This window comes from Suncus etruscus, chromosome 3 (assembly GCF_024139225.1).
Source record: "Suncus etruscus isolate mSunEtr1 chromosome 3, mSunEtr1.pri.cur, whole genome shotgun sequence".
NCBI classification, from domain to species: domain Eukaryota; kingdom Metazoa; phylum Chordata; class Mammalia; order Eulipotyphla; family Soricidae; genus Suncus; species Suncus etruscus.
In genome coordinates this window covers 123,805,727-123,829,013 of record NC_064850.1, presented here as the reverse complement: position 1 = coordinate 123,829,013, position 23,287 = coordinate 123,805,727, and positions in this window count along the sequence as shown.

Genomic DNA, 23,287 nt, shown 5'->3' with positions numbered 1-23,287 from the left:
TTATCTCCTACAACTTCTGAAAACACTTAGAATATTTATATTCAAATTATCACTGTCTTGAAGAGCTTCTTAATTCAAATTATTCTTTGAATATATCACTATCTCATTACAGAACTTCTCAAAGCTATAGGCAGTATGTTAGGCCCTGTCTAGACCCACACTTCTATCTCTCCACACTGACCTACTGCTGTTCATCTTACCTTATTTATGAACAAGTGCTGTCTCCCTGTCCTGTTTAATCAGCACTGTTCTATACACACATTAAAATAGGATAATTTAGAGGTTGAGACCTTTCAGACTTATATTAGCCAATCAATGGCATGGTGACCTTAGATTGTGTGTGTGTGTGTGTTTGTGTGTGTGTGTTTGTTGTTGACAGTGTGGAGCATTGAATTACAAATAAGTGAACTGATTATACTGAAACAAATAGTACTAACATCCATCAATAACTAACATAAGTGTAAGAAACTGATCTTGAAAGGTTTTGGTTGTCTGATGATGATAGTTTTCTGAAATGCTTTACTCCCAAGATTTAATTGTTTTCTTACCCATGCTGGATGACCATCTTGCTTTTCTATTGTCTTTGAATGCATTTTAATTGATGGAATAGGAATTTTAAATAAATGCTCTCATGAGCTGGTCCTTCCAGCCTGGCTCACAATATGAAGCTTACCACAAAGAGTGGTTAGTGCAGTTAGAGAAATAAGTACACTAATAAATATCATGCAATGTTAATGAGTGAGAGAAGAAGAATGCCTGTCTAAAATACAGGCAGTAGGTGGGGGAGGAAAGAGATGAGGGGCATTGGTGGTGGGAATGTTGTAATGGTGAAGGGAGGTGTTCTTTTTATGACCGAAACCCAACTACAAACCTATTTGTAATCATGGTGCTTAAAGAAAGATATTATTTTAAAATAAAAAAATAAATAAATAAAATCTCTTTGAGGAGCCAGAAAGATTAGTATAGTACTAAGTGCATTTTCTTTGAACATTATGGACTTGGATTGTAACCTTTAACCTCCCATAGCCCATTAGGATCCTGAGAACTCTGAGTGCAAAGCAAGAAGTTGTCCCTAAGCATATCCAGGTGCAGCCTATAAAAAATCAAAAACAAGGGGCCAGAGATAGCACAACGGTAGGCCATTTGCCTTCCACTTGGCTGACCTAGGACCGGCCGTGATTCAATCCCTTGGCATCGCATATGGTCCCCCAAGCCAGGAACGATTTCTGAACACATAGCCAGGAGTAACACCTTAGCATCACTGGGTCTGGCCCACAAAACAAACAAAAATAAATAAAAAACAAAAATAAATCCCTTTGATATGTTGATTCTTTGAAATGGCTCTAGGTCACTAATTTAACTATTTGAAAGAAATCAAACAGAATGGGTGATAAAATTAATACTGCAGAATGTGCAGGTGGAAGAAATTTAAACTTTACAATGTAGTGGTGTCTCTTTTAAATGATAATGTACAAGCAGCATAAAGCAATTTTGAGACAGTGTGGACAAACACAGAAACATCTCAGTCTCTGTAGAAAAACAGGATTCAATTTTAAAGGGCTTTACCTTGTGGGTATTTAAATGTAAGCAGATTATGTAAGATGCTTCCATTTTTGATACAGAAATGGATAAGAAAGGTTTTTTGTGAAACTGGAAGTTTTGAGAAATTTTACCAAGAGGTCTACAGTGAAAAGCAATAGTCACTCCTTTAGGTTTTAATTCATGGCACTGGAGTTCAGACAGGGCTTGTTTCAATATGTAAACTGATATTTAGCAAGTTGAAGAAAATTGTGTTGGCTATCTTTATGAGGAATAAGATGTTTTAATTTGAGAAGATTAAAAAAACCATGGCCAATATATTAGTATATACTTTGTAATGTTTATACATCTATACCTATAAATATGTTAAAATTTAGTATATTTTTAATTTCATAACTAAAATTTTACTAATGTTATTATGCAGGAAACTACCTATTGATGATGTAAGGAAATATTAAGAAAAATATCAATGGTATTTTTCTTTACATATATATACTTCTGGGAAGGAACCTAAGTTCAATGAATTCTTAAAGAACAGACTTGAAAAACTTAGATTAGTTTGTTGCTTTGTTAAAAGCAAATATTAATAATATCTCATGAAATTATTGATATATTATAATCTCTAAATTTAATTATTTGTTTTGTATATGATTCAATTGTTATGGTTTTTATTATAGTGATTATCTTTAAAATCAATAAAGTCCTCAAATTCACTTGTAATAAGTAAAATAGAAACCAGTTCTATAAAATACCACTTCACACAGAAATTTGGCACCAATCCACATCATGAACAGACCGTTCTGTTGGAAAACTGTTGAGTTCAAAATCCTACAAGTCCTAAAGAGAAGAATTTGACATTTAACAAGATTGTCCTGTTATATATAGAAATTTGTAAATTGAACCTGTGATTTTATTTTTTAAAAACTCACCCTGAATTTTCATGTCAGTCAAATGAAATATGTTTTTTAGTTAAAAAGCATTCATTATAATCAACTCAAATCTCCATTAATAAAAGGTTGAGTAAAGCATGGTGCATTTCTATAATGAATTAAAATTATGAGCTGTAAATAAAATTACATGCTAAAATTTATTAAATAAAATTATTTTGGACCAGACTTAGGCATGCTCAGTGCTTACTCCTGGCTTATCCTCTAAGAGTTCAGAGCTTAAGGTCGGCAGTACATGAGGACTATATTGGATGCCAGGGATCAAATATTGACCAACTGTTTGCAACACTATTGAATCAACACACTATTGATTCAATACTAAGGATTTTCAATTTTCAAAAGATGCAAAATATATGTCATTATCATTTAAAACATTTTAAAGAGATTTTTATTTTTTTCAGTTGAACCAGGACAGGCCTGGGTTCTATCTCCATTATCTTATTTGGTCCCATGAGCCTGCCAGGAGCTATTTCTTAGTGCAGAGTCAGGAAATAACCCCTGAGAAGTCAGGGTGTGGTCAAAACCAAACCCCCGACCACCCAAAGAGAAAATTTTAATGTGTTTTTTTTTGTTTGTTTTGTTTTGTTTTTGGATCATACTCGATGACACTCAGGGTTTACTCCTTACTATGTGCTCAGAAATCGCTCCTGGATTGGGGGACCATATAACATGCCAGCGGGATTAAACCACAGTCTTTCCTAGGCTAGTGTGGGCAAGGCAGATGCCTTACCGCTTGTGCCACTGCTCCAGCCCTAAGATTTTTAATATTTTTTATCATGAGAAATACTGTATGAACTCTGAAGAAAATAAAACGAATAACAACAGAACAAAGGAAAAACCTATGCATATGGATATTCCCAGAAAATACCCATATACATACTTTATACTATATTATTTGTAATACATTACACATAAATCCATAAAAGATAAGGGCTGGAGAACTAGTATAGGGGTTCAAGCACATTTCTTTTGTGTGGCCAACTAAGGTTGGAACCCTAGCTCCACACTGTATGATCCTTGAGCCCTCTCAGATCCTGGACACAGATCTAGGAAGAAGCCCTGAGCACCACCAGATATTGTTCACTTATCATTAAAAAAAAAATCAATGAATATCTTATATTTAAATTTAAACTAAATTACAGGGGAAAACATTTCTGATTAGTGAGAATAAAAATAACAAGTATAATTATATTGCTATCTTTAAGACCCATTAATATCTATTTTCGGATCAAACCTGAGAAGATAGTTTGGAAAAGGCTCTAGTTTGCTGAGGCCAAGGTGAAGACAGTATCAGCAAGTCTGATTCCACCTCAGAATGATTCTGGCATTGAAAAGAGGCAGCAGGAAAAGGTGGGGGCATGGAGTAGATCCGTTCACTGCGCTTTAGGATGGATTAAAGCCATAAGTTCATCCTCACATCCCCCAAAGCTAGATTCCTGTCTTTACAAATCGTGTTAGATGCTCTCTTGGGATCCTGTCAGTAAACTCATGGCACATTCCATCAGAGGAATGGAGGGAAGTGGTTGTAGGCATTAATTACAAAGAAAGACACGGACAGAATTTCTGGCAACTACTTGGGACGCTGAAGTGCTCGGGTCAGGCAGCAGCAGGGCCCTGGTGGGATAGCTACATAGAGGCTTGGAAGGGCAAGTGGATAAAAGGCTGGACAAGAGGTCGCAGAGTTGTGATTGATGTGGCAGGGAGAAAAGTCTTCAGGGCAGCAGGGCGAGCAGAGAACAGATCCAGCACAGATGGCCAAAAACCTCTTAGTTCTTGGTATGTCTGAGTTTCTCCCTTCCCTCATTGACTGAAGTCCAATGGCTAAGCCAGACAACTGAGCATCTCTCTGTAATCAAGAGTCACAGTTCTATTCACAAGGACTGTAAGTAAGTTAAAATCACCAACCATTTATAGCAAGTATGTCCGCCAAAGAAAGGCATTTTTAGGAGTAATATAAATAGGAATATACTCGAAGGAGATTCTGGTATTTGGAGAGACTAAGAAAAACCTTTAAAACCCATTTGGAGAGACTAAGAAAAACCTTTAAAACCCATTGTCAGAACAATAGCACAGCCGCAGGGCATTTGACTTGCTTGCGGCTCACTTGGGACAGACTCAGGTTAGATCCTTGTTATCCCAAATAGTCTCCCAAGCCTGCCATGAGTGATGACTGAGCACAGAGCCAGGAGCAACGCCTGAGCAGCACAGGGTATGGCCCAATTCCCCTTCAAATAAACAAAAACAAAACAACATGCACATGAGAGAGAGAGAGAGAGAGAGAGAGAGAGAGAGAGAGAGAGAGAGAGAGAGAGAGAGAGAGAGAGAGAGAGAAAGTAATCATTGTCCTCAGAGCTTAGCGTGGAATTTAAGACACAAGGAAATGACAGAAGATTTAGCTCATGACAAACATTAAAATGTGCCCTAATAAAAGAAAATCAATTAGAATATTTTAATAAAAGTTAAAAACGGTTAAAATGTGTTGGGGCCAGAGCGGTAGGGCATTTGCCTTGCACACTGCTGACCCAGGATGGACCCAGGTTCCATCCCGGAGTCCCATATGGCCCCCCAAGCCAAAAGCAAATTCTGAGCATATAGCCCAAGGTAACCCCTCAGAGTAACCAGGTATTGCCCCAAAACAATACAAAACAAAACAAAACAAAAATTATTGTGTCCGAGAATGTAGCTCAAAGAGCTGGAGAACACCTTTGCTTGCATATATCTGACTTGCACAAGGGTTTAGTTGTTAGCACTGTATGTGTCCCCAGCACCTTCAGGTATAACTTGGATGCCACCAGAACATCTGAGGTAACCCCCAGAAAGTTAATATCTAGAATATAAAAGTTTTATGACAAAAATAAACATAATATGAAACAATCTGCATAACAGATAGTTACCAGAGACATACTATGTGAAGCCCAACAAAATATTGATTGAGGAGTTCAAAAATATTGAGCAAGACAAAATAATTATATATTTATAAAATGATTAAATATTATATATTTATAGTGATGTATAAATAAAAGGCACACTAGTCTCAGAGTTGACAAATGAAAAATATAGATCAAAATACAGAGGTAAGAAAAAACTTGAGAAATTGTACATTTTTTAATTTTTGTTTTAACTTGAATTTCTAATAATTTAATAACATTAATAATCTAGTATTTGTTACCTTGTAACTTGCCTTAACTAGTTTTTTTTTAAATATCTTTATTTAAGCACCATGATCACAAACATATTTATAGTTGGGTTTCAGTTATAAAAAAGAACACCGCTTCCTTCACCTGTGCAACATTCCCACCACGAATGCCCACGACCACCACCACCACCGCTGTCCCCCCACCCCACCCCATCTCCCTTCTCCCCTATTCCCTGCATTCTATTTCTCTCACTCACTACCATTGTCATGATCATTGTAGATGTAGTTATTTCTTTAACTGCCCTCAGCAATCTTTGTGGTAAGCTTCATATCATGGGCTGGCCTTTCAAACCTCATCTATATTTTCTGGGTATCATTACCATACTATCTTTTATTTTTCTTAAATCCTACAGATGAGTGAGACTAGTTTTTGTCTATGTCTTTCCCTCTGATTCATTTCACTCAGCATAATAATCTTTATGTTCATCCATTAAAAGAAAATTTCATGACTTCATTTTTCCTGTTGGCTACATAGTATTCCATTGTATATATGCACCACAGTTTCTATAGCCACTCATCTGTTGTTGAACATCTGGGTTGTTTCCAGATTCTGGCTATTGTATATAGTGCTGTAATAAATATAGGGGTGAGAAAGGCCTTTTGTGCTGTGTTTTTGAAAGGCCTTTGTGCTGTGTTTTTGTGTTCCTACGATAAATCCCTAAGAGTGGTATAGCTGGATCATATAGGAGCTCAATTTCCAGTTTTTTGAGTAATCTCCACATTGTTTTTTTATAAGGCTGGACAAGATGGCATTCCCAACAGCAGTAAATGAAAGTTACTTTCTTCCCGCATACCTGCCAGAACTGATTGCTCTTTTCTTTGTGATTTATGCCAGTCTCTGTGGCTTGAATGGTACCTCATTGTTGTTTTGATTTGCATCTCCATGATGATTAGTGATGTGGAGCATTTTTTCATGTGTCTTCTGGCCATTTGTATTTCTTCTGTCTTCAGTCTTATGTCTTATATCTGTTCATTTCTTTTCTCCATTTTTTGATGGGGTTAGTTGTATTTTTCTTGTTAACTTCTGTCAGTACCTTGTATATCTTAGATTTTCTCGTTATTATTCAATCTTAAAAATGTACAGTTTTTCTGAAGAGAAATGAAATATTTTAAGAAATATTGAGTCATCAAATAGTTATGAGACAATGAGAGTTCACAAAAAACCTGAATAATTACAATCAAAATATTAGAAAATAGACTTCAGTGTTTTATTTTTGTTCAGTCCAAAGACCAACACTTGCTAATGGTTATTGAGATCAACAAATCTCAACTATATTACTCCAACATAATTCACCCTAGGTTGTTAATAGTGGAGAAAGTCAAACAAAATATCAAACCCCAACCTACTTTGTGAAGATCCAGTACTCAGCAAAACTGAGACAGAATCCTAGGAAAATAACAAAGACTATTTTCAGGAAGAGAGTTTTTTTTAAAAATCTCATTTAAAATAAACTTTGGAACAATACTGAAGATTTCATAGTTAAAAGGTAAAAGTATAGTTTATTTACTGTTAAGTTAGAGGCTGTTTGAGAAAAGAATGATCATTAGAAACCCTAAAGAAAAACCTATGAAGAAAGTATAGTCCATATAAAAATAAAGTATGCCTTCGTTTAAAGTAAAATCCCTGTTTTAATTTTTAATCTAAAGATAAATGAGATATTGTATAAGAATAGTAGTTATGAATGGCACTCAAATATCTCTATAATAGTTTTCTTTTTTCTTTCTTTCTCCCTCCCTCTTTCACTGCCTTCTTTGTCTTCTCTTTTATTTGTTTTCCTTTTATTCTTTATTTTCTCAGAATGTGAATGTAAGGATATCTGTACTTTCATTTTTTATTCTAGATAAAAAATGAGTGAAATCATGTGTATGATTGATAGCATGTGTCATGGGATTATGGGTGTTTTCATATTGCACAAATGATCATCATAAAATGAGTGACTTCATAATATAGAAGCAATATGATAACAAAATCAAGTAATCTCTAGTTGTGATGAATGATACCATTTGTGTTATTTAGGAAAGTGGCAATGCAAATTATTAGGCACAAAAATATAATAAAATATCTGATTATATGTATAATGAAATATGATTGTTTTTGCTCTGTGAGATTGAAGGGGAGACAAAGCCAGAAGGTGATCAACTATTACTTTATTTGCTTAACGTGTTGAGTTTAGATATTTTGAATAGTGGAAAATGAGATATAGGATGGTAAGTTGAAAAATAGTGTCTCATTTTCTTTTTTATTTCTTTATTTCTGTTTCTGATGAACCAGTCGTGCTCAGAGCTGGCTTTGAGCTCTGAGACCACTCCTCATGAAGGACTCTATGCTGTTCTGAGGATCAAACCTGTGTCAGCCATGTGCAAGACAAATGTCCTACCCACTGCAATATCTCTTCGGTCTTTTTCAGATATTTTTGTAATTTGAATATTTTTGTAATTTAAATTTAAAATTTTCCAAGATGCTGTCTAGTGGCTATTATGGAAATGTATAAAAATATCTACACATGTATAATGACTGTGAACTTCAAGAAGAAATTCTAATATATTAATACCAAAAAAAGCCAAGGGAAAAAATCGTCACTTGAGAACTAAATGGCAAGGTCTAGTATCTGGCAGGTCGTTTTATCATCTTGTCCTATTATTCTCTTTGACTCTGCATTAAATTCTAAGAATGCAAGATCTCCACAGGCCTTTTCTCCACTTAGTCTTACTCTTCAATAACACAGAAAACAGTTTGCTAGCAGGGTGCATTTTTGACTTTAGAATGTCCAGGTCCTTACTGCCGTTTCATTATTTACATTTCCTGCCATACCTATAGATATCAATAAAGGGCACAAGGAGATAAATTCTGCAGAGACATTTATGTTTTCAGATTTTTCTGTGTTACAAACCCATGACACTTAAAAATAAAAAAATAAAAAAAGGAGTTGCTCTTTTGTAGTAGCATTTCAAAAAAAGAAATAATCACTTGGGGAATTTTACTCTCTATCTGCTGTAAAGAAACCCAGCGGAGAAGAAAGGCTGGTGAAAGCATAGAGGCGGCGAATGTCAGCAAAGGTGGGTCAGTCTTGCTTGTAACCAGAAGGGCATCTGGCTTCTACTCCACTTCATTGTTATGCTTACTCAGCTCTGACCTTGTGTCAAGCTATCTTTGTGGCACTCTAGAAGGACTTACAGGTAACAAAGTTTGAAATAATAGACTGCCCCACTTTGGAACTTTTCAGGAGTTTCACAGAAGTAAATGTTCCTTTCAAGCACAATGTAACAGAAACAGTTACTTGTTAGCCTGCCTTGTAAGTTTATTAAGTAGGCATTTTTTAGGGAAGCTTTTTATTTTTGCTAGTTATTTTGCTAACTATTGCAGTCTCAAGCTGATATTTTGATAGTTGAAGCAAATGTAGGTAACTATTGAAACTATTATATATTATACTACAGATTATATGATATATAATAGAAAACAGTTTGTTTTAATAATACATAGTAAGTTCATAATAGTTTCAGTAGTTACCTATTTTTGCTTCAACATTTATTTGTTTGTTTAATTATAATATGACTTACATCTAGAAAATGATAAAGATCCATGGTTCTCCAACAAAAATGAGAAAATAGGAAAGCTGGAGAGATAGCATAGAGGTAGAATGTTTGCCTTGCATGCAGAAGGACAGTGGTTTGAATCCCGGCATCCCATATGGTCCCCTGAGTGTGCCGGAAGCGATTTCTGACCATAGAGCCAGGAGTAAGCCCTGAGTGCTGCTGGGTATGACCCAAAAACCAAAAAAAAAAAAAAAAAAAAAAAAAAGAAAAGAAAAGAAAAGAAAAAAAATATATTTCCTCTGGGCTATACCCAGTTGTGTTCAGGGAAGACTCCTGGTTCTGTACTCTGGAATCTATCCTGGTGAGATTTTTAGAAACATCTAGTGTGCTGGGTTCTGAACCCCAGGACCTCACAAGACAAAAGTACTCAGGAGATTTAGACATCAGGACTTCCAATGTAAAATTAACTCTGAGGTTAAATCAATAAGTAAAATTTATAATTTACATCATATTCTATTAAGAAAATAAATTACCTATTTATATGAATATAGGAGGATTTCTTTCTATTCTTAAGATGGTCTTGAACTGTTTCAATTTTGAAAGCATTTCAAAAATGGATTGGCTCAGAGTAATGTTCCCGTGTTAGTGATGACAGAAAAAGAGGTAATCAGGACCTATTGAGAAAATGTGGTAGATGGCTCATGTCTGCTCTGCCAGCCTCCCTGTGTTCCAGAAAGTAAACACACAAGGTTGTTACGTTGGTATTAGTCAATCATGCATTTGTTTCTGCCAGTGACTAGTGTATTATTTATGAAAATCCAAACCTACCTGTGTGCCCTTTAATTGTATAATTTACTCCATTCCAACTCTGAGAAAACAAAATAAACATGCTTGTCTAGGTAACCACAGGAACTAACCTAAATATATATATTTAAAAAAGAATAAAAATAAAATGGCTATTAATGAAGGGAGAGGATGAAAGTTAATAATTGAATCGTAACTGATTAATTTGGATTTTCTACCGAGAAGATGATGATGTTTGAATGGGATGACTTGTAAATTTTATTTTTGCTTTCAGAAATGGCCACCTTCTAGGTAAAAAAAATACTAGACACAATACAGTGGTCATTCTGGTTTGTCCCCCCCTAACAATGCAAATCTCTCTTTTCTTACCATTTCCTATTGTATGCCGTAATGCCTCTTATATCTGATCTTCTGTCATGCCCTTGCCTTCAGGATGGAATTGAGTGGAGTGGGCATGTGTGGGTTGGCTCTTTCTGTCTGTAGACATTTCCTGCCATGCTAGAGTCACAGATATTCTAGACAAGAGTCTGGAAAGGCACCCTTGGATGACACTGTGCTGTGCAGTTACTACTGTCTCACTGCTGGCTGCTCTCTAATATTCTGGGCATTGCATGGCATCTCTCAATGACAGAAAATTGATTCGGGGCTCTCTCTGGAGTGTGGCAGTTTATTTGATGGATACTGGGTAAATAAATAACCCAGACCATTTCATATTTTGCCCATAAATACCAACTAAACTCTTGAGCTTTACCATGCACTGTCATGGGCAGCCTGTGGGAGGGTGATGGTGTTGTCTTCCCTGTTTCTGTCACTTCTTTCATCTCAATCTAAGATACTAAATCGAAGATTATTGATAGATCTAACTCCTTAACATTTGCATGAAAGCCCATATTTTATGCCAACCTTTTTTGATTTTGTTGAGACTTCTTTTTCTGTTTACATTCGAAGTAGGTGTTACTCAGATCTCCATGGCCTCCTCTTCCTAGGAGGTTTTCAATTCTTCCTTAATTTTTAAAGGTCTTACATTTTTGACAAAACTAGCAGGCACTTCGTAGATTTAATATTACTTGGAATTTGTCTGGAAGTTTTCTTTTTATTTAGGACTTTTTGGTTGATTTTGAGTATATTTCTATGGGCAGGGAACATCTCAAGGTCACACATTATCAAATTGTTTTTTCCTTGTTAGTAAGTAACCTGGTTCACTTGGAGGCCAGTTTTGATACTTTTTTCATAAGATCATCTTTCCTTTCCTTTTCCACTCTCCAGTGTGGAAGGAAATTATGCATGACTTATAAAACAAATGAAGAATTAGGCACACCTCCCTGACTACAGAGCATCTAGACTTGTTACTTGGAAGTCTTCCTCAAGAGGCATTTCTCTTATGGGTCTCTTCTTAAATATTTACATTTAAAATAATATATTATTATAGTGTATGCTTATGGATTTTAATTGAAGATTTTGAGTTATAAGCAAAGTAATCTTTTATGTCTTCATTCTCATCTTTTGAACTTTACCTAATGATTCTCTTCTCCACAGTCTCATTGAACCTTTTTTTTTTACAGAGAATTCCAATTACTCATTGATCCAAGAAAGGTTTTGTAATCTTTCAGTGAAGTAAAATTATTTTATTTAAAAACAATTACTTAGAGAAATGTGAGGAAAAAGAGATGTGTTCAAGAAAGAACATGAACTTTTCCAGCAGGTCAAAGACAAGGAAAGAGGGGTCTAAAACTTTTAAAAGAAAAAACAGTTTTAGTTAATTCATTATATTTAGATGCATGCTTTAATTTATCTAAAGTAGAATATATAAACTTTCTCATTTCTATATTTATTTTTACATCCTTAATTAAAATATATATCTTTTTTATAATAATCTGTATTTTATTTTCTTTTTTTTCTTTCTTTTTTTCTTTATTTTTATTTTTTTTAATTTTTTTCCAATAAAACATTATTTATACAAGTACAACAATTTTAACCAATGGGAGCATAAACACATTTTGATGGCGGGAAGGATAAAGAGGAACCTGGCAGGATGGGGGGAGGGGAAGCAAATTCTTAAACAAATAGCTGATTGATATTTACGCAAATACAATTATTTGTTTAGCCTATTTTCCATTTAGATCTATCTTTTGTGCAAGCAATAAGGATCATAATTTAAACTTTACAAAAACATATCTATAACTACATACTTGAGAGCAGTTACAAAAACAGGTTCCATGGAAAGGTTAAGGAATCTGGTTAAGCCAGATTCTTTGTGCTGAGCTAAATTTATTAGCAGAGTTTTCTGTTGGTTCGGGGCTATGCAAACTTTTGTGGCTTGAATCAGGCAGGCGGTGAAAAATTCATTAAGAGTTCCTTTGATATGTGGGGTGCTCTGTCTCCCACATCTCCCCCTGTTTAGTATACAATATGGAAGGGACAGACGTGCCTCGGTGGACTGGCCACACTGGGTGAAGAGGTGTGGGGCTTCCAGTCACCGCATCTGCTACCCTTGAGTCAGTCGTTTCCAAAGCTTGGCAAGGCTCGAGCGCACAGATTGATGTCTATGCGCCAGCTCCTCGATAACTTCAAACTTAAGTGGCGGAGAGTTGGCAGGAGGGGAGATGTCAGGTGTCAGCTGGTCTTCTGAGGTGCATAGTTGTTGGTACAGAACCTTTGAGTCCTTTCTGGTTGCTTCATCCACTTGATTCTTTACGAAGGTGGTGAGTTTGCGAAAAGCCCAAGGACCAAAGGAAACTAGCAACATAAAGCCAATGAAGGGCCCCAAAAAGGCTGGGAGCACTGTTGTTATCCATGGAGTGGTAGAAAACCAATTTTTGTACCAGCTCTCACTCTGCTCTATATCTTTTTGTCTATTTACTAAATTATCCTCTATGTGTTGAATGCTATCTCTAGCTAAGCCGAATTTATTTTAAAAAGCAACATTTTACTCTAAAGATGACACAAATTCCCCCCTCCCTCAAAAAAATGTTAATTTTGAACCACGGCAGTTATTCTGCACTCTTTGCTAGGAAATTAACAGTAGTGTAAACTTCTTTAAGTTTGTAAACATTTTTAGCAACAGTTATAAGGCATTAGCAGATTCTAGAGTATGAACCAATGAATAAATATTTGTGCTTACACCAATAACACCTAGGCCTTTTAATAAGGCTAGGGTGATGGCAGTGTTTGATTTTTGTACTGCAGCAGGGGAGAGACACAAGATTATATTTAAGAGGTAATAAGGCAATTTTTGATCTAACAGTCAATTTAGACATTAAAACAACCAAAACACAGTGGTACTAGGACTAAAGAAACAAATGTAAAACAATGGGGGAGATAAGCTAGTGAAACAGGCAAAAAACGTTAAATTGGGGGCAATCATAAACTGAAAGGAGAAATCAACGGCAAGAATTTGATTACAATTTTAGGGGGAATCATATTGGGTACCAAAAGGCAAAGTTCAAGTTCCACCACCTGTTCCAAGGTGATGCCGAAGTGAGGCTTGGGGCGGATTGCAGGGCGAGGGGGTCAGAGATAGGCAGGGGGTCGCCAAAGTAGAAGGGCAGTTGAGATGAATAGCAGATAGGCAGGGTCATGATGGTGACACATGAAAACATGCTCACCTTCACTCATCATCAGGGAGATCCAAATCAAGACAACAATGAGATACCACCTCACACCAGTGAGGTTGGCTCACATCAAAAATAATGGAAACAACTTTTGTTGGCGAGGATGCGGTATGAAAGGAACTCTCATCCACTGCTGGTGGGAATGCCCCCTAGTCCAACATCTATGGAGAAAAGTCTGGAGAGTGCTCAAAGAACTCAGAATTGAGCTGCCATTTGACTCAGCAATTGCTCTCCTAGGCATATACCCCCAAGATGGAAGGACATTCATTCCAAAATACGTATGCACCCCACTATTTATTGCAGCAATCAGTATAATAGCCAAATCTTGGAACCAACCTCGATGTCCAACAACAGATGAATGGATCATTAAGATGTGGTATATATATACAATGGAATATTACATGGCAGTTAGAAATGATACAATCACAGACTTTACAGCAACGTGGATGGACCTAGATCATGTTATGTTAAACGAAGTAAGTCAGAAGACAAAAGAAAAATACAGGGGCCGGAGAGATAGCATGGAGGTAAGGTGTTTGCCTTTCATGCAGAAGGTCCGTGGTTCAAATCCCGGCGTCCCATATGGTCCCCCGTGCCTGCCAGGAGCGATTTCTGAGCATAGAGCCAGGAGTAACCCCTGAGCACTGCCGGGTGTGACCCAAAAACCAAAAAAAAAAAAGAAAAATACAGAATGGTAGCACTATTCTGAAACACCTAGAACACATATTTTATACACAACTAATACTTAACAATCAAATAACAGGGTTTAGCATGGTAGAAACTCCGAACACTGTAATAGTCAACATATATGTGGGAGCAGTGTCCAAAATACATGAAAAAGGAATAATGCAAAATTTTGATTACACAATATACCATAAAGAAAAAATAACAACAGAAATGGCAGCATAGAGAGAACAGGTAGGTGATCAGACTTCTACAACAAAGGCCCACAATAATCCCTTGGAGTTCGTATACAGGAACACAAGTATAGAACACCAAGGGAAATCACGGACTGCAATGGCAACATACCATAACACTACCTTGTAATGCCTTTATCTTACTATATTATAAATAACCTCTCAGCTTTTCTGTCCACAGGCGCCCTTGGATACAAAGGGCGGACAAACTAAGGTGGCAATTTGGGATACCACACGGGATACCATACCTTGCATGCACTACGAGATGGCCACGAGAAAACTCTTTAACATACACTCTATCTCTAGGTAATACCTCCATTTAGAAATTGAAGCATGTGATCATTCAGATCATCAAAGCAGTACCTGAGACGTACAGACTTAAACCACAGGCTCGATTCTTCGAACACTTTTAATCAAACCAGCATTCCCTTGCTATTCTCTCCTCTCTTCTTACTACTTTTCTTTTCTTTTTTTTTTCTCTATTCTGCTTATTACTTTTTTCCCTTTCTCTTCCCCTTTTCTCTCTAAGGTATTTTCTCTTTTCTCTTCCTTCATACCCTTCCCATATACCTACCCCTTTCTCCCCTCCGAAAATCCAACTATCCCTTTACCCGTCAATCCCATCCAGATCTTCCACCATATTAAATTTTTTCACCCTCAGTCCTTATTCTATTAGGCATCAAGATCGACCTCCTACTCAACGAACCAGTACCCTGTACCCAGGCGAGGGGACACCCAGATAAACCCACACCTCGTCTCCTGAAAGAAAAGACAGCCAACTCCCCTGTGGACTCATGCTGCGAGGCCCTCCCTACTAACTCTCCCTAACGCGGACTGTTCCTTGAAACTGGGCCTAGGTCCAAAAGTATCCCCAATGCAAGAACTCTTCCAAGACCTCCCTGCCGCAAATTTTAATAATCTGAAGAAGGTCAGGGGATGTGTTAGGAAGATGCCTGGGAACCCACACACCACAAGAAAAACCCAAAAGACAATGGGAAAAACTGTACTTACTTCCAACATAGGCATAAAACCTGTAATACACCACCTCTTACCTGCTCTCCCCCAAATGTAAGGTAGTCCTCTGCACCACTTTGGTTTCTTAAAAACTTTGTTAATTTATTTTATTTTTATTTTTTTTGTTTTGTTTTTTGTTTTTGTTTTGTTTTGTTTTTAATTTATTTCTTTATCTTTTTTAAATGATTGTCCTACATATATATTGGTGAGCACATACTTTTTTAATTCCCTTTTTTTTTTTCCCCCTCGTTTTTGGGTATGTGACCTGTTTTGGTTATCCCATCAATCCACCCACAAATATACAGACATTATAATGTAGCACCACTTCTCCCTGCAAAGGCACACTAAGTAAAGGGGAAATCTTACATAAAAAAAAATAAAATATATATCTTAAGAGTTGAACTGCTGTTACAAATTTTAAGAAATGCATAAATAAAGTTAAATTTGATTTAGGAAAAACAAAAGAAGTCTGCAATACCAAATATGTGAACCAAGTATCGGTGCTAAATATTGGAGAAGTCTGAATGGATTGTCTTTCCAATACTTCCTTCCTTCCTTCCTTCCTTCCTTCCTTCCTTCCTTCCTTCCTTCCTTCCTTCCTTCCTTCCTTCCTTCCTTCCTTCCTTCCTTCCTTCCTTCTTTCCTTCCTTTCTTCCTTCCTTCCTTCCTTCCTTCCTTCCTTCCTTCCTTCTTTCCTTCCTTCTTTCCTTCCTTCCTCCCTTCTCTTTCCTTCCTTCCTTTTCCTAACTTCCTTTCTTTCCTCCTTCCTTACTTTGCCTCCCGTCCTTTCTTTTCCTTCCTTCCTTCTTTTCTTTCCTTCCTTCCTTCCTTCCTTCCTTCCTTTTCTTAACTTCCTTTCTTTCCTCCTTCCTTCCTTTGCCTTCCATCCTTTCTTTTCCTTCCTTCCTTCCTTCCTTCCTTCCTTCCTTCCTTCCTTCCTTCCTTCCTTCCTTCCTTCCTTCCTTCCTTCCTTCCTTCCTTCTCTGGCTTAGTTTCATTTTCTTAATATTTGGTGTAATTTCATTATATTTTCCCTTAATTTTATGGTTTAGTGCAAGCAAATATCCTCAACTACAGCTCAAAATCTTTGTCTTCAAGCAGTTTATTTCTGATATTTAGTGAATGATTGATCTAACTGAAACATGTGCCTCTGTTTGAGCTTCTTAAGGTGTCTGGGAAAAAATGTGGAGGATTTTGGAGAAATGTCTATGCTGGCTTTAAACAGTCTTCACAGACCTGTTACTGACTGTGTTAATGGCTGTGTTTGAACCAGTCTTTCTAGATTGCATATCAGTGAATTGGCTCTGTAACAACCAAACTTTCAATGATCTTCAATGTAAACATCAGAAGTTATCAAACCTCAATATCAGTCCTAGAACTGGCTAAATTTAGACAACCATATTTTTTTTACATGAAGTCATATTGAATGAATCAATCTTAGGATCTAGTTTGTTGACATATATATTTCAATGTTCTAGCATTGTTCAGCAAAATAACATCATTAGGGACCTAGTTTAGGCTCAGCTACTGAATATATATGAATCATGTATGTATGAAGCTCTATCATCACCACAACCAAAGCATGGGAAAAAATGCCACCAAAACATAGCTCTGCATAGTTGATGAATGTCTTAATATTGGTTCACAATAAAGAACATTTTTGTCCATTTTCTTTTTTGTTTGTTTGTTTGTTTGTTTGTTTTGGGATCACACTCGGCAGAGCTCAGGGGTTACTCCTAGCTCTACGCTCAGAAATCACTACTGGCAGGCTCATGGGACCATAAGGAATGCCGGGATTTGAACCACCGTTCTTCTGCATGTAAGGTCAAACGCCCTACCTCCATGCTATCTCTCCGGCCCCATCTTTGTCCATTTTTAATAGTCTATGCGCACCCGAAAATAAATTGACTAGGAAAGTTTCACTAGCTATAATTATCACATTTATTCTATTTTCCAGTATACTCTTGCAAGAACATTCAGTTGGGAAAGATTTTTTTAGTTATCAAATGATAGATCATAAAGCTATGAAATGATAGATCTGAACTCTTTGGATAGTGCTTTTTTTGTGATGATTCCTTTTCCAGGTGAGGGGAGCACTGCTTTGTGCTGTTGCTCTGGAAGTCTTGTCCTTCAGTCTTTGCCCTTGACGCTCATGTTTTATGTCCTCCTTTCTACTCTGCTCTGCTCATGGTGCACTGATAAATACAATCACAGGAAATTCATTGTAGTATTTTTCAGAATGACATTTTGTCAAAATTCAAGTTGCATTGAAGGTAGACTAAGTTCAATCTTAAAACATAAACTAACATGACAGACACAGCTAAACATTTGAAAAATGATACCCTGTATCCACAGGAAAGTTCTAGTAAGTGTTTAGCACAGAAATTTCAGGAGTGTATTTTCTTAGCTAGAATTAACATACATTCAAATAACTGACCACATTTCAAAAAACTGTATGAACCAACTTTTTCACTAATGATTCTAGATTTTTTAATTTTCAAGAGCTGCTTAAATACATCAGGAAAACCCTCTCCATTCTTGACTAACTCTAAATTTTGCTATGCTTCAGCAAATTGAGATTTCTTTTAATACACTCCCTCCATATTCTGGTTTAAGCCTCATCCAGTAGTTCACATTTTCTCTCCTGACTGTTTTCTTTGTTTGATTGTTTTCTAAGACATGTTCAAACCTTGGGAATCTAAGGCTATTTTATGATATGAGAGCACTGAAAGGTGTAGCTCTAAGAGTGTTTATGTGACATTGCTGCCCTGACCCATTAGCTTTGAGGAATTTGTGTTAGAGATGCACACATTGATTTTTTTCTTCCTTTTGTGTCCACAGTTCAAGTTTGGTTCTCAGTGAATACTATTGCCTTGAATGATATATAAAGTTCAAGAGATTTGTCTTGTACCTTCATCATAGAGAAGTTACTAGTTCACTGTGAATCACTAAAACTATCTAATGGTGAAGTCTATTTTTATTCCTTCCAAGCATGCATTATTTACTACAAGTAAATATCACAAATATGATTAAAATAGTTACATGGTATGCTATAAATGAAAACTGGCATAAAAATGCTTGCTGAAAGTTTCAGTTGAAAGATGTTTAGTTCTTTTCTTAACTCATTTTTAACAAAATGTTAGATTAGAAGAAGAAAATAATGATTCATGTGTGAAGTATACATTATATTACTGAAGGCAGCCTCTGTGTGTTTGAAAACATATTTACACAAATCAGTGAATCTTTATGAAAAAACTTCTGACTATGAGAAATAGAATCGTGCAGAGTATATAATAATATATATCTGAAACATGCATTTTTCCTAGAACATAAATATCTCGGTAATATCAGACATAATTTAATATAAAAATTGGTGGTTTAAATATGTTCTTAACTGTTTACATTAATTTACATTAATTTTTAAATTAAACAATTAATTAAATAAATAATTTACATTAATTAACTATTTACATTAATCTGCCTAATGAATAACAAAATAAGCCAAAAATAAATTCATGGTTAGATTTGATTGCTTCAATTACACCTGATAGCTTTTTGCCTATGTGTGCTTGTGCATGCATATGTGTGTATGTTTGTGGTTGTAAGGGGGCTGCCTTCACTCTATACTTTCAGTCCAATAAGCACTAAATCACAAAATGTCCTATCTTATATCATGATACAGTTTCTCACCTTGCAATGAAATTGTATGATTTCTCTCCTCTCCATACGTTCAGGTTTCTTCACTTTTTTTAAATATTATGAATGGATGTTATAACATCTATTGTTAATAGGCTATAACCACTATGTTTCACATGTGTTATGATTGTCTTTTGGTGGCACTGTTTGGAAATTGGATGATTTAGACTGGTCAAGTGGAGTTTTTGAATGGAGATTATGACTATTTCATCACAGATATTCTGGTAAACTTAATAAAATACATAACCTGTTCTGTATTTTGTAGTTCATTAAGTGAAGTTAATTTTTTTATTCAATGAGAAATAGCTTCTTAGTATAACATGATGGAATGAAAATACTCACTTAGAGCTAAATCCGTGTTCTGTTAACTTAACAACTTGATTATTATGATTTTTTAATGAACAATAGAATAAAAAAATCTTGGTAAAAATAATGTGATATTTAAGCTCAATTTTATCATTGGAAAATCATGTAAAAGTTGAGATAAAAGATATGCATTTCTTTTCATATATATACATTTTCATATAATACATTCTAGATTGATGAAGATAAATATGTAATAAACCAGCTGTACTCTTTATTTTACATAAATTTTCTCTCTATAGAAAGAAGTGCTTTTTTTATTTTTTCAGTACATGTAGAAAAAATGTTATATCACTAATTAAATATAATTAGTCAGTTCTATTTATATAAGCATCATTCCTATAATAAAAATTTAAATTAATAAAATCAGCTATTGGACATGAGAGTATAGGATTGAAAATATATTTCATAAGTTATTTCATGGAACACATGCATGTTTTCCTGTTTTGTAGCAATACTGTTTTTTACTACTGTTTTTCCAAGAGTCTAGCTAAGTACCAGAACATGGTAATGATTTATTTATTATTTGTTAAATGAATGCGTAAAGCATGTCACATAAATTGTTCATGATGCATATCTTAAGGAACTGCTCTTATTCAACTAATAGATGAGTAAACTGCAAAACAGAGATTACAAAAGTTTGGCACTTACGTTGGCATCAAGGGCTGTTCTGCCCAATTTTGAAAGCCTGTTCTTTGACTGAAGACTGTTACAGAAATCCAGTTGTAAATGAGTTTAAACCTGTCTCACCCAATTCTTCATCATCTTACCTTCCCTTTAGCATGACAGGCATCTTTCTGGCAATTTTAATTTTCATTTGATTCACAAGAGGGTAGGCAACCTTTGTATTTTAACCCTGCCCATCATAAACTTGTTCAGCATTCCATTTTTGTTATGTTGTGTATTATTTTGTGCATATTGTTTTCATATGTTACTTTAAATTTTTTAATTTGTATGCCAATATTGAACCCAGAATCTCACTCTGGTATGGCATATGCTGTAACAGTAAGTCACATTCTTAGCTTCTGTGTTGAAATTAAAAGCCTTAAAAATAATTAACGCCTGTATAACATTAGAAGGATAATAATGTCTATTATTGACAATAATATTTTTAAATTAATCCAAATTGTGTAAAGTATATTATGTCAAAAATAGTATGTATAATTTAATCATTTAATTCTACTATTAAAGAAATATTTGATTTTACTCTTCATCACAATACAATTTATGTGTTACCTATTTCAAAAAATATATTGGATTTTTAGTACCAATGAATGAGTTTTGCTATATTTCAAAAGCATATTTGAGGAATAACTTATTTCAATTATTCTAAACTTTTTTACTTTAATTTCTTATTTATGATTCTTAGTTATGTTAGTTTTATTGGGTTTTGTGTAATAAACTTTACTTAGAACTATTTCTAACCATTTTTCACCTCAGAGAACAAAACTACAAAGCATATTTTTAGAATTAAATATTCATGACAGGAGCTGAAGAGATAGCACAGTGGTAGGGTGATTGCCTTGCATGTGGCCTACATGGGACTGACCCCAGTTCAATCCATGGCAATCCTTATGGTCCCTGACACTTCCAGGAGCAATTTCTGAATACAAAGCAAGGAGTAAATAATCCCTGAACACCACCTAGTGTGGCCCCAAAACAAAACGAAACAAAAGATTCATGACAAAGAGTCTTAATGGAAAATTTCTTGCATTAAAACAAAGGAACTAAATATAAATAGATAGACTCCAAATTTATGTCAACAAATAAATAACAGAAATACTTGGTTTAGGGGCCGGTGTGGTGGCACTAGAGGTAAGGTGTCTGCTTTGCCAGTGCTAGCCTAGGATGGATTGTGGTTCTATATCCCGGCGTCCCATATGGTCCCCCAAGCCAGGAGCAACTCCTGAGCACATAGCCAGGAGTAATCCCTGAGCATCACCGGGTGTGGCCCAAAAACAAAAAAAAAATTTGGTTTATTAAAGAGCTAAAAATAATAAAGGCAAGGGCCATTTGCCTTGCATACAGCTGACTCATGACAGACCTAAGTTCGATCCCTGGCATCCATATAGTCCATATAGTCCCCCAAGCAAGTAGCAATTTCTGAGTGCATAGCCAGGAGTAACTAGTGAGTGTCACTGGGTGTGGCCCAAAACTCAGAAAAAAAGGAATAAAAAGAACAAAACAAGGTAAATGCTACTGAAAATTTAAATATCAAAATAATTTCATATATATAAAGATTACTACCTGCTTTATTAATTTCTTAATGCTAGAGTTTTAACTTATGTATTTCATTTTAAATACTTATGAAATTATAATTAATTGAACCTTTGAAAAAAATAAAATTTTAATTAGCAAAATTTTCATCCTATAAATGTTACATGATGATTAGTATTTATACATTTTTACTTGTGCTAATCATTCTATAGCAAATAAAAATCACTTTTACCCATCAGGGGGCAATCTATATTTGGTTTTCTTTATTTTCTTCTATTTAAAATTCAAAAGAATTCATGATAATTTTGTATAGTGTTTATTCAGACAGGTGTTTAACATTTTAACTTTAATTACAGGATAATCAGTCATTATCATTTAACACTCAATATCTAATTATACTCTTTTTTGGATATCTTCCTAAAACTAAAGTATAAGATTATATTGTATATACAAATGCATAAAGAAATTTCCATTTTCAATAAATATTAAATAGCTCTGCCATTACTCAGAATAAATTATTAATTAATTCCAGTGTCACAGTACAAGTAGTCACGTACAAGTAGTCACATGTCTTTTTCTCAACTTTGCTTTATGAAGACACTCATATTATCAAAGTTCTTAGTGTGACTTGATGGACTTTATTTTCATGTGTGAACTAACAGGGACTCTGAAACTATGTGCGTGTGAGTCTGAATGTTTTTCTCTGCTGATTAGTGAGTTGAGTGTGAATCTTGAGGAAGGGGCTCGAGTGACTGAATCAATTTGCAGAAAGCACATTAAACTTTAGAATGCTTTAACTACAGCTTGATTCACAAAGGTTTATTCTGAGACAAGTGTTAGCTCAATAATATTGGCCTGGTCAAAATTTATATGGGATTTTTATATAAGACATGCATGTGCTGCTTAAAGCACCGTCAAAAGCTCTTAGATGGTCAATGGCTTCTGCAGCTAGTTTTAGATTTAAAAAGAAAAAAAATGTATTATTTTCAGCTCAGAGTTTATAATGAAGTAAACAGGTGGTGGCTGGGTATTTTCTCTTTATTTAAAAAGATGCATGTTGATATAGAGAATAAAATATATAAAGAATATAATTTTAGCCCTCCTCTCATTGTCTCTGAGGATTGTTGCAAAAATGACTTTTATTTTTCTTAAAACCCAGAGATGAGTGAGACTATTCTTCATTTCTCCCTCTCCCTCTGACTTATTTCATTCAGCATGATAGATTCCATGTACAACCATGTATAGGAAAATTTCATGACTTCATCTCTCCTGATGACTGCATAATATTCCATTGTGTATATGTACCACTGTTTCTTTAGCCATTCATCTATTGAAGGGCATCTTGGTTGTTTCCAGAGCCTGGTTATTGTTAATAGTGCTGCAATGAATATAGGTGTGAGGAAGGGTTGTTTGTATTGTATTCTTGTGTTCTTAGGGTATATCCCTAGG